We start from the raw sequence: 15,808 nt of genomic DNA, 5'->3' as shown, positions 1-15,808 counted from the left end.
TACATGGGTTCTGCCATCCGCCGCATCAACACAAAACATAGGAGACTTTAATGGGAAGGAACTTTAATAAAACTAGGAAACAATACAGGTAAGGCAAAGAGTCTAGTTTCTAAATGAAGCATCCAGAGTTACCCGTCCCCTCATGGGTAAAAGTCCATCCAAATGGGATTGGCCCAGAACAAGGCCCCCAAGCCTGCTACAAGTCTAAAGCATCTTCCAGTGGGGACCCACAGAAAAGGGTCACAAACAACTGGACAAGCCCCGAAGGAAAAGAGCAAAATCAACATCAAGATAAAAGCTGCCATTGTCACCTCCCCACGGGTCTCACCCACATCTGTGTCACATAGTCCACGACCAAAAGACAAGCGCAGTTTCTTCACGTGTCTCTAGGCTCCATGCGCCTCCTCCAGGTCTCCTTGCTCCATCCTGCTTCCTTCCTCAGTCTCTTCTGCAGCTTCTCCTCTTCCTGCTCAGCTCCACCCTCCCTTGGGTGGGGCAGGGAACCTCCCCCTTTCCTGGGGACCACCCTGTTGCAAATCTACTATGGTTTCTTTTATATGTGGAATAAAGAAATAAAAAAGAAGGTCAGATAAAACTAAACCAATAACAAGGCCTAGAAATCTGACTGTAGAATTGAGGCTACTAGAGACGGGGAGGGAAGAAAAGAGTCGGCCCAGCAGACCGTAGTGGAGGCAGCTTGGTGGGTAGGGTGTGACAATACAATTATCTCAGGAGTGGTGATCCTATACCTCCAAATCATGCAGTGTTGTAAACAAATATCGCCTCAATATAAGGCATCATAACTCGCTAGCTGTTGCTTTGTTCATTTTATTTTCACCCCGGAATGAGAGTTTCCCAGACAGCTTCTTTTTCTGGGAGAATATGTATAAGTTCCAAAGAAGGATAAGGTAATGTAATTGCCAAAAATATATAATCTATTAATTGAGAGCAGTTTTAAACCCTTATTTCTGAAGTCTCATTTAAATCTTCTCTGTGGCCATGGCTGGTATCAGAATGATTCTCATTCCTATTCTGTATAGGTTTCAGAAAAATGATTTGCTTTTTCAAATGCTTACTTGAAGAAAGGTCTCTACTGCTCTAGGCAATAACACATTTTTCCAACAGAAAAGGTGATACATTCAATTTCTATGTCTATCACAGAATTTAATTTGACAAAGAAGCTACCTGTGTGTCTTGCTCATTTTTTTAACCTTTCATGATCTGCACCTCATGACTGCGATCTCTGAAATGTATAATTCCTTCCCAGTTAAATGTCTGCATGGAGGTATTAAAGAAAAGTAAAATCCCATTGGGAAGAGCAGATTGTTTGCAGCACCTTGCAATCTAAGGAATGCAGACTCCTGCTGTGTAAAAGCAGCTCACTTGGGCAGCTGGATTAGAAAAGGTGCATTTGCCTTGTAGGCAGTGAAAATGCACAAGATCTCTTTGTGCAGGAGGTGGCCTTTCAGTTCATGTTTCTATGGAAACCATCTACAGTGGGAGTTGACAGCTTGGACATTCTAGACTTGGGTCCCCCCCAGATTGAATTAGTGAGTGATCCAAGCCAGGACAAAAAGCAGATTGTAGAGAGGTCATGGACTTTTTACCCTGCTTCCCACTTCCGCTTCTTTTGCCTTTCTCTTTCCTACACTTCCTAAGCAGAGTTTGGGTCTCTCATGGTTATAACTGTTAACAAGGCCTCTCTTAAAAGGTCCCACTCAAAGGAACATTTTCCTTTTGCTTAGGCCTTTCACAGAGCACAGAAGCGAGACTTGGGTTTGGATGTCCCCCTGTCATAGTTAAAAAGCCTGTACTCCAGGTCAGACTCTCGTTACAGGACCTCATGCTGGTTTCTTGACCTCTCAGCAAGAATGCATTCAGACCTCTAGAGCAAAGTGGTCATATAAAAAACACTCATTTAATTATGAATTTCAGATAAAAGACAAACGTGTTTTAGTATAGGTCTGTCCCACATACTGCATGACATCCTGTATTTATTTGCTAAATCCGGCAACCCAGTTGAGAGGCCCCAAGAGTCTAAAAAGTTTAATGTCCCTTCCCTTATTACCAGAAGATTCGATTTTTTACAAATCTACATCTTAAAACACATATAACAAGTCCATTGAAGATCAAATCTTTCCTAGTTTTATTGACATATCAGATTTTTTTTCAAAACCTATTTTAGGTTGCCCAAGGATTTGATCAGTCTAATAACCCAGGACTAATGGTAATTTTTTTAAAAAAGATTTTATTTATTTATTTATTTATTTATTTATTTATTTATTTATTTATACAAGAACAGGGTACAGGCCTGACGTGTGGGAGGGTGAGAGGATTCACCAGAGACAGAGCAGGGAACAGAACAGGCAGACTGACGAAATGCACTGCTGAGGTGAGCAGCGGGCGCTATAGGAGAGGTCTGCCGCGCCATGTGGGACCCTCGCTGGCTGGGATCAAACCGGTGCTGCAGAGGCTGCGGACAGCTTCACAGTGCTGCGCTGAACTGCCTGCACCACCAGGGGAGGCCCACTAATGGTAAATTTAATTATAAAATGCATGTAACACAACATTTACCATTTTAACCATTTTTAAGTGTACAGTTCTATGCCATTATGCACATTCATACTGTTGTACAACTATCACCCCACACAGCTCCAGGGTTTTTTTATTCTTTGCAAAACTGAAGCTCTGTACCCTTAAACAGGTACAGCCTGTGTAAATATCCAGCCCCTGACAACCACCTTTCTATTTTCTGTCTGTATGAGTTTCATTACTCTAGTTACCTTACATACATGGAATCATGCAGTATTTAGTCTTCTGTCATTAGATTATTTCACCTAACATCATGTCCTATAAATTCATCCATGTTATAGCATGTGTCAGAATTCCTTCCTTATTAAGGCTGAGTAATATTCCATTATATGTATATGCCACATTTTGTTTACATATTTATACATTAATAGACTGTTTCCACCTTTGCCTATTGTGAATAATGCTGCTATAAACATGGTTGTAGAAATATTTGTTCAAGTCACTTCTTTGAATTCTTTTAAATATATGCCCAGCAGAATTACTGGATCATATGTCAATTATTTTTAATGTTGAGGAATCACCACACTTTCCCCATAACATCCAGCACTGTTTTTAAGCCTCATTTTTCTCAGCTACAAAATGGGGTTATGATACCAATCTCAAAAAGATATATAGTTAAGAAATATTATTAAAATTAACTCAAAGAGTAAGAGAATACCTGCATAAACCAAGAAATTTGACCTCGTGAAATTTTATCCTCAGTCACACCTACCCGAAAAAAAAGGTCAACAACCAGCTTAAAGCAAGTTTTATTACACATCTGAAGCTAGAAAAATAAAACTAACCAACCCACTTAATACAGCTGACATAGCCTTTATTAAGATCCTATTTATATGATACATTAATGATTTCCTATATTGTCTGTATACAAGCATCTCTGAAATGACGCATCATAATTAAAGATAAAACACACTTGGCTGAATACAGAATAACCATATATCAACAAAGCCTTATTGATTAAATGCTAATGTAGTATCTGGACCAGTTAGTGAGATTAAAATAGATAAAATGCTCTTTTGGAATTGTTGGGGTCATGAAGCATATGCATTTTTCTTAGAACACTGTAAACAAAGACAGAATCATCGTACCATAACGTGGCAATTCTGGGAAGCTTAAAAGAGGTGGCTTGAGCTAGTCTAGTAACGAGGCTTTGCAGAATGTGCAACGGCAGCATTTGTCCAACCTGCAAATATGGTGGGGTCTGGGTGTGGAAAGTACATGCAGGAGCAGAACACATGGGTCTAAGCTTCAGCTAACTGAGGAACTGTTGGCATGGGGTGCATAGGTGAAGAACAGAGTGGGTGGGGCCTGATCATAGAAAGCCCAAAATTCAAGTAGGTAGGAAGGAGGCTGTACATGAAGCCTTGTGAAGCATCAGCATTGCATTCGCCACCACGGAAGCGCTGTGACTAAATGGTGTGTTTGAAGTCACACACTGGCTGGAGACTGCAGTCTGTGTCAGGCAATTGAGCAAGACTAATTAAGAGGTGACTGATAGCCAGGCTGTGATGATAAGGGACAAGATAGAAGAATGCAAGAGGCTCCAGCAATATGTCAGCTTTAAGTAGTAAAGTATTACGAGATGCAGTAGGTAGTTTAAATCAATGAGAATGGTGGTTCCATGGACAGGAGATAAATTGAAAAAAGTTACAACCTTAAATTTCTAATATACTGAGTTTTAGTGGTTGGTGAGAACATCTGAAGGGAGATACCACTTGAATATAGAAGAATGGAGATCAAATAAGCAAAAGACTGGCCAGTGGGGACTTCTACCCTCCACGGCACTGAAACTATCACTGAGAACTGGTTGAGAAATATCAAGATGGACCTCAGGATTACAAGAAGAGTAAACCAGCAAGAAACTCTCATTGGAAACCGGCAAAGAAACTCTTGTTGGACATTAACTTGTATGTGCATTTTCTAGCCACTGCTGGGTTTTCATGGGGAGTTCACTGATAAATAACCTTTCAGAGTTCCAATGGATTCTCAGGTTTTTGGATTTTGCAAGTGGTTTCTCTAACTTTGTTTTACTTCTGAAAGTAAAGATTTGGGAATTAGTAACACAGAGATTAGAAGTCTCACTAGATTTCTTATGATAGTGCTCCTTGGTAAAGGTAACAGTACTTTCTTCACAAGCAGCAGAAACTAATGGCTAATTACATATTTTTAAAATTTCAGAATAACCTGTATGTGTCCTCCTAAAATTTAACAAAGTCCCTCCGCACAGCATTATCTGCTTTTCTGTCTCACCTGGAACTGTGACGAGATAATTCTACCCTGCCCCTACCCAAGGCTCTTTTCACACCTACAAACTCCGTTATTAATATATATCAGTCTCAGAATCACTTGGGCCTCCTGGTGCAGCATCTCTAGCACAGTTCCAAGTGTCTACAAGAAGTCAACATCCTGAAGAGAAAGCATCAGGTCATTCACTCATTTCCTAGCATCTTGTGATAACTTTTCTTAGGTGCATGTTAAAGCTTTAGACTTTCTCTGTCAGATTATTATTTCATATATTTTTTTAAAATTGTAAAAAAACATTGCATAGATTTCAAGTCTGTGTAGTTGTGTCTATTTTACTGCGTGCATTTAACTTGTATCTTCCTGGACTTTGATATTTTCATGGACAGCCTCATGCAGCCCTGTTCCTGTTAAGAGACATTGTTCCCAATAATTCATAGTTTTGCTCAGTTTCCCTCTCAGATTATATGTGTTCCTCAATGAGCCTCTTGTTATTTCATAACTCCTACTAAGTCTGTATTGTGTTCGCTATCTTGTGGGCATTTCTGTCAGAGCTAACATACTTAGGACAATTACTAAATAATTGTTGAGTTGAATATTAGCTTATCACTTCTTTCAAAAAATACTTGAACAGTTTAGTTCTTCCTATAAGTTGCAAAGTTTTACGCAAATCTAATTCATTTGAACCATTTAATAAGCATTAATAAATGGCATAATAAGCTTCTTTTGCAAGCTATTCTCAAAAAAAGTTCTATAGGCTTAATACTTTTTACAATATGTAGTGAAATTTTCAACTTACTATATTCTGAAATGCCAAAACTATCAGTAGCTTTTAATAGTACAACAAAGACATAGCTCCTGTTCCTTTCAAATCTTTTCCACATCCAACAATGGATCCCAGAGCAGCAGTCTGAAGCAAGGACTTGGATAATATAATGGAAATCATTTCTTTCTCTCTGAGTAACACAACATTTTTAAGTATCTTTTCCACTGTATATGTAATATATAATAATTACGAAGCACTAAATCTCAAACTCCAACGTGAAAATTGAGGAGCTGTGATGTCTGCTTATGTAACTAGAGGGATCTCATAGTTATGAAAGAGTAAAGCTTATGTGTTTTTTTAGCCAGAGCCTTTATGCACATTTCATTAATAATTTAATCCTTAGCATGTGTTCAAAATCCAAATGTGATTGTTATTAATAAAAAAAAACAGTAAAAGCTTTGAAAGCAAATGAAGAACACTGAGTTATGCTCCTATTGGGTGGTCAGAAGAGAACGATTAGGGAAAGAACAACAGTGGTGGGCGCAGGTGGGCACTTACGAGGAACAGACACACCAGAGGCTACAACTGGGTCTTTATTCAGATTATAAAAGTAAGCAGGATTTAGATGTGGATAGAAAGTTAGTGAGTCTAATTAACACTGTACACTTTAAATGTAATTCTGAATCCTTGAAGTCTGATTAAATTGAGCATGGAATTTATGAAGAATTATGAGTGAAGGGATAAAAGAAGTAGAAAATGAACTGACAGTATTAAGTCTGACTGGGCAAAAAACACTCAAACTTGGAAGACTCTGGAAAGCTGCTGCTCTTCCAGGCACAGTCAGAAATATATTTAATAAAGCACTTCTTAGTAGGCTAACCTAAAAGGGAACACTTTTTTCTCCTTTCATTAAGTGTTATATTAGAAGTGAGTGGATTAGAGGCACAGGGAGAGGAGAAGAGGAATTCTAAAATGATAAGGTGGCAAGGCAAATTGATGAATTATTACTGAATCTTATAGAAATTTCCAAAGTCAAGTGGAAGGACATGCATGTTTTTTAATTGCTGTAATAACAGAAAATTGGATAGAATTTGTGGTCTGAACAGAACCTAGCTGATTTCTTATTAATACAGAAAACATCAACAATTCTTCAAAGGCTTACAACAGGACTTAGAGTCTATAACACATAACACTCAGGTGTCCAGGATACAATTCAAAATCTCTCAAAATACACACAACCAGGAAAACAGGACCAATTCTCAAGGGGAAATGATCATTTTACATATGCCAATCTCAGATGGAAGTATCAAAGACCTTAAATAGCTAGAGCATCTATGCTTCAGAAGGCCAGGGAAAACACATTTAGAAAGAATGAAATGATACAAATTATCAACAGAGAAATGAAAAATAAAAATGATCATATAGACTAAGTATCAAAATAGATATGATAATAGAAAATGATCAAAAAACTTAAACATAGAACAATAAAAATCATCCATGCTACCAAACAGAGATAAAATATTGGGGAAAAATACAGAAAGTCTGATACCTGTGAATAACATCTAATGATTACACATAGTATAATTGTTGAGTCTCATAGGGAGAGACACATAGCAAACTTCATACAGAATAAATTCAAAGAAAGCAATGCCTCAGCACATAATACAATCCTAAAATCCAAGATAACTAAATAATTTTTGAAAGCAGCTGGAGAAAAAAGTACACATCACATACAGGGGAAATTTGTGAATTTCTCAGAAGAAACCACAAAAGCAAGAAGATAGCAGAACCACATATTTAAAGTACTGAAAGAAATGCTTATCAACCCAGAATTCAACATTCAGTGAAAATATGAAAATATCTTTCAGTAATAAAGTGAAGTAAAGACATCTTCAATTGAAAGAAAATGAAAATACTTCATCAAGAACAGTTCAAGACCATACAAAGAATTCTTACACCTCACTAATAGTACAAACAACCCAGATAAAAATGAACAAAAGATGTGAATAGATAGTTCACAAAGGAAGACATATGAATGGCTAATACGTAAAAGAAAAGTTGCTCAATATCATTAAACATCAGGGAAATACAAACTAAAACCATAAGATTGAACTACATACCCTCCAGAATTGCAAAAAGTGTTGGCAGCAAATGCCAAGCAATTTTTGTACATAGCTGGTGGGAATATAAAAGGTACAACCACTTTGGAAAACAATTCGGTTATTTTTTTATAAAGTCAAGTATTCACCTACCTTATGTGCAAGCTATTCTATTATTGGTATTTATCAAAAAGAAATAAAATCATATCTCAGGAGTTTTATTTAGTAGCCAAAACCTTTAAACATTCCAGATATCTATCAGTAAAAGAATAAGCTGCAGTAAGTTCATATAATGAAATAATGAAATGCCACATAAAAATAACAATGGAAAACTATTGATTCATGCAACAGCATAGATGAATTTCAGAACTATTATGCTGAATACACACACACACACACACACACACACACTCTATGTCACTTCTATGTAACATGCCAGTGTTAATTTTATGTGTCAAAATTGACTGGGCCCAGATAATTTGGTCAAACATTATTCTGAGCATTTCTGTTGAGAGTGTTCTCGGATGGCATTAATGTTTAAAACACAGGGCTTCCAAATTGATGAGAACATGTCAAGAAGAGTGCCATGCTTGGAGAGGATACAGAAGTTCTGAGCTCCTTCCCAAATACTTTGTCTTATGCGTTCCTTTCTTCTGGCTTTTCTTAATTTATATCCTTCTGTAACAAACTGGCAATTTAAATTGTGAGCTTTTAATGTCATCTCCATAGTTTATCTAATCTTACTTCAGTTCTTTCATGGATGACATTTCTCAACCCATGCTTAAAAGAGAGGCGTCTGATGAAAATAAAGACATGGAAAAGGAAAGAAAGAGATGTCTGGATACTTAAAGGCCAAACAGCATATGGAAGAAGAAAACTATGATAAAACCATAAGAGAATTAAAAAGAAATAGATGCTAGAAAGAAATAGATGCTCTTGGAAAATACATAGCACAAGTGTTATTAATACTAGCCACCTTCTACCTGTTTATTGGCAAAGCCAAAATAGCCAAGCCAGATTTAGATTAGGACATTAGTTTGAAAGAAGCTAATGCGAAGCTTTCAGCAAATGCTCTCATAGAAAAACACAGCATGTACATGAACCAGCACTAGGCTTTGCAGTTTATTCTGGGCTTTAACATAACTGCTGACATCAATCCTCAGAATGCAGATGTTTCATAACCAAGTACAGTTGAAACTATTATTTGATAAAGTTGAAGAAGTAGTGGCAGATTTTGATAAATGTAGTAGATTAAGACCTGAGTCTGCTCTACCACAAAGTTAGAAATGCTTTGCACTTTATTGCCAGGCATACCGAAGAGACAATTCTTCAAAATTCAAGCTAGATTGTAAAGCATCATAAAGAAATTTTTAGGGTGTGCTGAAAGCTATGCACTGCATACCCAAACACAAACAAATCCATAACAGTTTCATAAAGTTGGTAAAATATGAACCAGATAATGCCACAACATATGTTCATGAGATTTACTTCAATTTTCAGTGAAATAAAATCTGGGTAGAGACTTGGAGGTTATTGACAAAGGTATTAAAATGGATGATAAGTGTGATTTTGCATAAGAACCACAGAAACTATTGATGTGGGAGAGGGAACATGGAGGAAGCTATTGACTCATTCAGCAAATTTATTAACCTGGCCAAATGGAAGTGGAAATTGCTCCTCTATACTCATTCTGTTATGGTGCCTATTCCAGAAAAAAACTGCAAAAAAATAAAAAAAATATGAAAAAAAATCATGATTATAAAATATGGAGGGCAAGAAAATGACCTTCTTTTTAGAACTTTATTCCTTCCCTAATGGAAGGGGACCTTATATAATCAGTGACCCCCTGAATACAACAAAAAGTCAAAATATTTTATTAACTTTTAATAAGGGGATATCATGCTTTGGGGCTATTAATTAGATGTTATATAAAGTTTTCCTTCATTAGATATTATAAAAACAAAGCAAAAAGTGAGAAAAATTCCATGAGCCACTAAGTTACAAAGGGTCCTCCATTCTTGGTCTCAAGAAAGAGCCAAGCATGTTTTTATTTTGTTAGAAAGAAGAGGAAAATTAGTTCCCCAATTAGTGGGGGAACTATTCACTGGAAGTGTATGCACTAATAACTTTGTTGACATTTTAGGAAAATGTAAAATATTCAGTTCTCACTCTTTTCTCAAACACTAATAATAAAAATATTCTTTATCTCTTTATTGAGGATTGTGTAGAAAGATAAAATAAATGGAGAAAGAAAGTAAATAAAACTTCTAGATTTCCAGCAATTAAAGATGATAGCTATCAAAAGACAAGAAAGCCCATCTTCTCAAGCAAAGCTTGTCCCAATAATTACTCCAATACTATAGCTCCCATAAACTCCACATTTCCTCAACTTTCCAATGATAAATATTTAGTAACATGTTCATATAAGTGCCTTTGTACTTGTCCACAAGTTCTGATGTTTTTGTTAGGAAATTTTTGTCCCCTGTTTTTTTTTTTAATAAATTTTATTTTTATATTCCCCGTACAATTGTAACCCCCTTATTTTGACCCCAATCCCTCCCCTCCCCGCCCCCCACCCCCCCATAGAGTGTCTCTGGTTCATAGGTTTTTATTGATTTTGAATTTCACTTTCTTATGGTTATTCATTTTCCTGGTCCCTTATTTAGGTTTTCTAGATTCCTGCTATGAGTGAGACCATCCGGTATTTTTCTTTTTCTTTCTGGCTTATTTCGCTGAGCATGATCCCTTCCAGCATCATCCATGTTGCTGCAAATTGCATGTGTTTATCTTTTTTGAATGCTGAGTAATATTCCATGGTGTATATGTACCACATCTTCTTGATCCGGTCATCTATTTTTGGGCATTTGGGTTGTTTCCAAAGCTTAGCTGTTGTAAATAGTGCTGCTATAAACATAAGGGTGCAGGTGCTCTTTGGAACTGATGTTTCTCTGTCCTTTGGGTAAATACCTAGGAGTGGAATTGCTGGATCATATGGAAGCTCTATGTTTAGTAGGTCCAGAAATCTCCACACAGCTCTCCACAGTGGTTGGACCAGTTTGCACTCCCACCAACAGTGCAGGAGAGTTCCTTTTTCTCCACACCCTCGCCAACATTTGTTGTTGCTAGTTTTTTTAATATGTGCCATTCTCTCCCCTGCCAAATGGTTAGTCCAAACGATCCTTCATTTATCTTTCCTCTTACCCACTTCACATTCCTCACGTATGAACAAATGCCCAGACCTAACTATCACTGAATGTTTTATTTGTTCTCAGAATATTATAGAGCCATTCTCTAAATTGAGCAAGATTCTGAACTCTATTCTAAGTCCAACCGATTTGTTGATCTTCATAATTCTCCCAACTGGCCTTGATGTAGCTTAATTTCTGAGCCTTTAAAAGCCTTTTTATAAGAGAATCCTTGTCAACATGGAAATCTCTCTTGAGGTGACCAATAAATTAAAGGAAGGAGGCTAGTAACAAAGACTGAGATGAAAATGTGACCTAAATCAAAAGAACACAGAGAAATTTTGCATGAGGAGGTAATATTAAGCAGTTTGCTTCTGTAGGGAGACAAACGTTCCCTTTTCTAGGTCTTTGGCTAGTCTAATAAATTGACAACAGGAGAAGAAAAATCTAATTGCATATATTTGGGGGTTCAAGATACAGGATCTCTGACCTAAGCATTTTGTTTTTAGCCCTTTCAAAGAAGTATTGACCAGAAAAATAAATCTGTAGATTAGTAAAGAACAAGTTTTTTGCAAAACCCTCTATTTGGTGATAATCCAGGATGCCTTCTAGCCTTCCATTACAGAAGGGTAGTTTTCACAAGGGGAATTCATTTCCTGCTTGCAAAGGCATATAGGACAATCAGTGTTCTCAAGTAACTTTAATTCAAATAATATCCCAAAGTGAGATATTTTGGGGTGGACTGTTTTGCTTCCCCATACCTTTCAACTAGTGCTTCTCAAACTGTCAATAGTAAAATACCAGTTTTAGTGTTTTTGAATTTCCTAACCATTATGGACTGATATTTTTATAAATTACTATAAAAACCCAGAGAAACTAGTTTTATAGAGGTATGTTGATTGCAGTATAAATGGGCATTTTAAAGTAGTTTCAGCAAGTTCAAGATAATTCTTTTTTGAGACCTAAAATGAAACAAATGATATTGTATTTTCAAAATCTGTTTCACAAATGCCATAAAGTTACAGTTCAGTTTTCTTTTATCAAAACTACCTTTCAATAAAAGACAGAGCTATGATTTTCCTGCTTATAAATCTCCTATTAATGAAAATAAAGTATAAAGCATTCTGTCAAATGCTTGTTTGTAACTTTTCAGATTGATAATATTAAGATCAGTCCCTATTTCATTGTTAAATTATGGAACATGCCAAAATGCTATTAAACTATTCTTCAGACATCTTTTGTTTTAGCCCTTCAATCACATATTTCTTGGGAAAACATGTTGCTGTGCTTTCTTGCCTAGAAGTATAAATCATTAAAGAGAGTGAAGATATCAGACAAATAAACAAATCTATCTGATATTGTCACTTCAAAAATTAGAACCAGACTGATTTCTTATTTTGTAGAAACATGCAGAATTTGTCTTGTATTTTATTCTTGACATAACTTTTCCACTCCATAAGGATCTTAACTCAGTCGGCAGTATCAATTATAACTCAATGTCCATATTACTGTGCTATAAAAGGAATAATTTCAAATATACAACACCGGGTTTTGCTACATTATTAAAGTCACTAATTGACATATATCTTACTAAAACTTAATGGTGATAGGCAGTTGCAAGTTCTCAATCTGTGTAACTCTTCCAAATTCTTTCTCTCATTGCAATTGTGACATCAGAACAGACTCCTATGCAAAATTTGCATTCCAAAGCAAGTTTGTTGAGGTTTTCCTTCACAGCTTGACTTAGTTCAGAGCTGGTCGTGTTTGTCAGCAATACAAAAATTTTCATTATCTATCATGTTCATAATACCAAAAGATTTCATTTTAGCAGTATATCTGTGTGATTTTCATATTGGAAAAATGTGATTTTCATATTCTATGAGTTGGTCTGATATATTTTTAATAACTAGTTCCTGAACACATCAAGAAAGTGATACTTGAACCTTATTTTTTCTACTTCACCCAATGCTTCTGAGCAAATATCTTCAACAATATTTTGCTAATCTTTCAGTAATCATAAATGGTTTTTCAGTTTTAACAATCTAAAGAGACTTTCTATGTGAAACCTCCCAAAAATTTAAAGTTTGTATGTATAATATTGAAATAGGCTTAGCACTTCAATTCAAAACTCTTTTTTCTTGGGCCTCCCCGGTGGTGCAGCGATTGAGCACTGGGCTGCGAAGCTGCCCGCAGCCTCTGCAGCGCAGGTTCGATCTCCGGCCACTGGGCAAAGGTCTCGCATGGCACGCAGACCTCTCCTGCCGCCTGCTGCTCCCCTCAGCAGTGTACTTCATCACTCTGCCTGTTGTGCTCTCCCCTCTGCCTCTGGTGAATTCTCTCACCCTCCCGTGCTTCTGACTGTACCCAGTGCTTGTATAAATAAATAATAAATAAATATTTAAAAAAAAAAAACTTTTTTTCTTTTTTTTAAAAAATATTTATTTATTTATTTATTTATTTATACAAGCACTGGGTACACTCAGAAGCATGGGAGGGTGATGAGAACTCACCAGAGCCAGAATGGGGACCACAACAGTCAGACTGACAAAACACACTGCTGAGGGGAGCAGCAGGTGGCAGGAGAGGTCTGCGCGCCATGTGGGACCCTCGCCCGGTGGCCAGGGATCGAACCTGCGCTGCAGAGGCTGCGAGCAGCCTTGCAACCCAGCGCTCAACCGCTGCACCACCAGGGAGGTCTCCAAAACTCTTTTTTCTCAAAGAATTTTGTTTTGTATTTATCTAGTAAGTAAATGTCACTTCTACTTTCCTCATGACTTCATTAACCAGTACTTTCCTACAAATCATACTATTGTTTCAGTACTTCACCTTACAAATGTAATTGCCTATAACTACCAAATATGTACATGTTTAAATTAAAATTCTTACTTAAAAGTCAATGTGATGATAAAAACGATAAATTATATCTGAACCAAAATGTATACAATGTTGGATTGTAGCTGGCAAACCTTAAAAGTGTCACACATTGTAAAAAGTTTCTGTTTCTGACAAGTATATAGCTCATGTCATGTGGCACTCATCATGCCAGTTCAACCAGACTCAAACCCCTCTGTGCCCTAGTCAATGGGCCAATTTCACTGATCATGTTCTTGGGCTTTGGGGAAAGATCAGGTCATTATATATACCATTCCACCAGGTTCTTCCTATTCTTTCTGCTTGTCTTGAGCTAGTAAATTTGCCAGCTGGTACCACACCACAAAACTTACTTCAAATAGTATTGTTATGGAATTCAAGATTGGCACTTGTTGCAAATGCAGACCTCTTCAGGTGTCAAATGCTTACCTGGCAATGGATGAAAGAATATGCCTGCCTGCACTCTCTTGTGATTTAGCCCAGCCGATCCCCTGTATCTCTTTATAAATGTCCCTTTATCACACAGATGTGTGAACCAAGGCCGGTTGGGTGGGGATGGAGCTGGATTCAGAGCTAGAACTAGAACCCAGTCTCCTGAATCTCAGTCAGGAATAACACACACAGCCAACCTGCTGCCCCAGCTCTCAGTCTCTTTGACCCTGAACCTTCCTAGAGCAACAGAGCTCACCACTTATGCTGGGTTATTCTTGTGTTTTTCAGTCAGAGAAGGCTGCAAAGTCAGGTCAGATATGCACATCACATTTCATACTTCCTCCGAGAACAGCATCCTGGGCATCAGCAGTGCCAAAATGGAGCTATTGGATTAAAGATTGTAAATGGCAAAGTAGGTGCTTGATCTCAGTGTTGGGGACACAAAAGTGAAAAAAAAATACATTAGACATATCTAACTCCAACTCCCAATTATCCACACTAACGGAGTGAGAAAGTTCTAATCACCACTGTGGAGCTGACATCATAACACCTTTTGGTGGCTTTGACAGCACAGGAACAGTGTTCTTCCCCTCGTGCTTCGTCACCCAGACCTGGACCGGATAAAGGGGGAAGGAAAATCTCAAGTTACTCTCTCAGGTAGCATAGAAAAGCTATAATATCCAAAAATAAAGTGTTAGTGCTTAGTGGCTATCTGGAGTTCACGCTTGTGAACTCTATTCCAAGGAATCAGTCAGCACTCAGCAGAGGAGGCGTGAGAGACCCAGAAAGACCAGCTGTGCATGCTCTCAGCACCTGGAGCAAAGAATTAAGTTTCTCTTACTTGTTTTATGCAGTGCCTTGCGAGGGTGTCATTAAATCTGTGAGGTTTCCAGACACCAAAGATACCCTTTAAAAAAATCTATAATAGAAATTGCAACTTTTAAGTTTCAAACAACTGACCTATAAGGCTTGCCCTTCATTTAATAGCTCTGGGGCTTTTGCTGTTATAGTATTCAGAGTTTCTGAGAAAAAAATAATTTGCAAATGTACTTTCTCAGTGTTTCTAAAAACACAGGACAGAATGACTTGCCTTTGCTTCCCAGCCTTATGCCAGAGTCTGAATTCACGCAGACCTAAGATAATTTCCCCCATCCAAGTTTCTAAGTTTTTTCTTTTAAAAAATGCATACAAAATAATAACAGAAAAGAAAAATATTTAGCTGTTTCCTTTCTGGACATAGATAAAGCGCAAATGGGACATTTTTATCACCAGAGAGATAGAACATTCACAAAAGAAATGACATCTAACTTAGTGGTTCTCAATCAGGGACAGTTTTGCCCCCTAGGCGACATTTGTCTGGAAACATTTTTGGTGTCACAATTGAAGAGGAAGCGGGAATGCCACTGGCATTTACTAGACAGTTAAACTCCCAAGCACGTCCAGAACAATTCCCCACAACAGAGAATTAGGTGGCCCAGATGTCAATAGTGTCAGGTTGAAAAACCATGATTTATTTGGGTAGTAAGTTTTTTTCTAAGGTGACATTTTTGTGATTTATTTATAGAATTTTAATTTCTGATATTTTAGGGTTTGGAATTTAGCTTTTCTGTTTGTATTTGTGA

At 37.2% G+C, this 15,808-nt stretch overlaps 1 pseudogene; it reads left to right on the top strand.

The window, feature by feature from the left end:
* The first annotated feature begins 8,412 nt into the window (after positions 1–8,412).
* LOC119242819 (mitochondrial import receptor subunit TOM70-like) lies at positions 8,413–14,581 on the top strand (annotated as a pseudogene).
* The last annotated feature ends 1,227 nt before the right edge of the window (positions 14,582–15,808 follow it).

The sequence above is a fragment of the Talpa occidentalis genome, unplaced genomic scaffold (genome assembly GCF_014898055.3).
Source record: "Talpa occidentalis isolate TD23 unplaced genomic scaffold, MPIMG_talOcc4v2.1 talOcc4.13, whole genome shotgun sequence".
NCBI classification, from domain to species: domain Eukaryota; kingdom Metazoa; phylum Chordata; class Mammalia; order Eulipotyphla; family Talpidae; genus Talpa; species Talpa occidentalis.
Note: the sequence above shows the minus strand (reverse complement) of the source record. Positions and strands in the feature narration are given on the sequence as shown.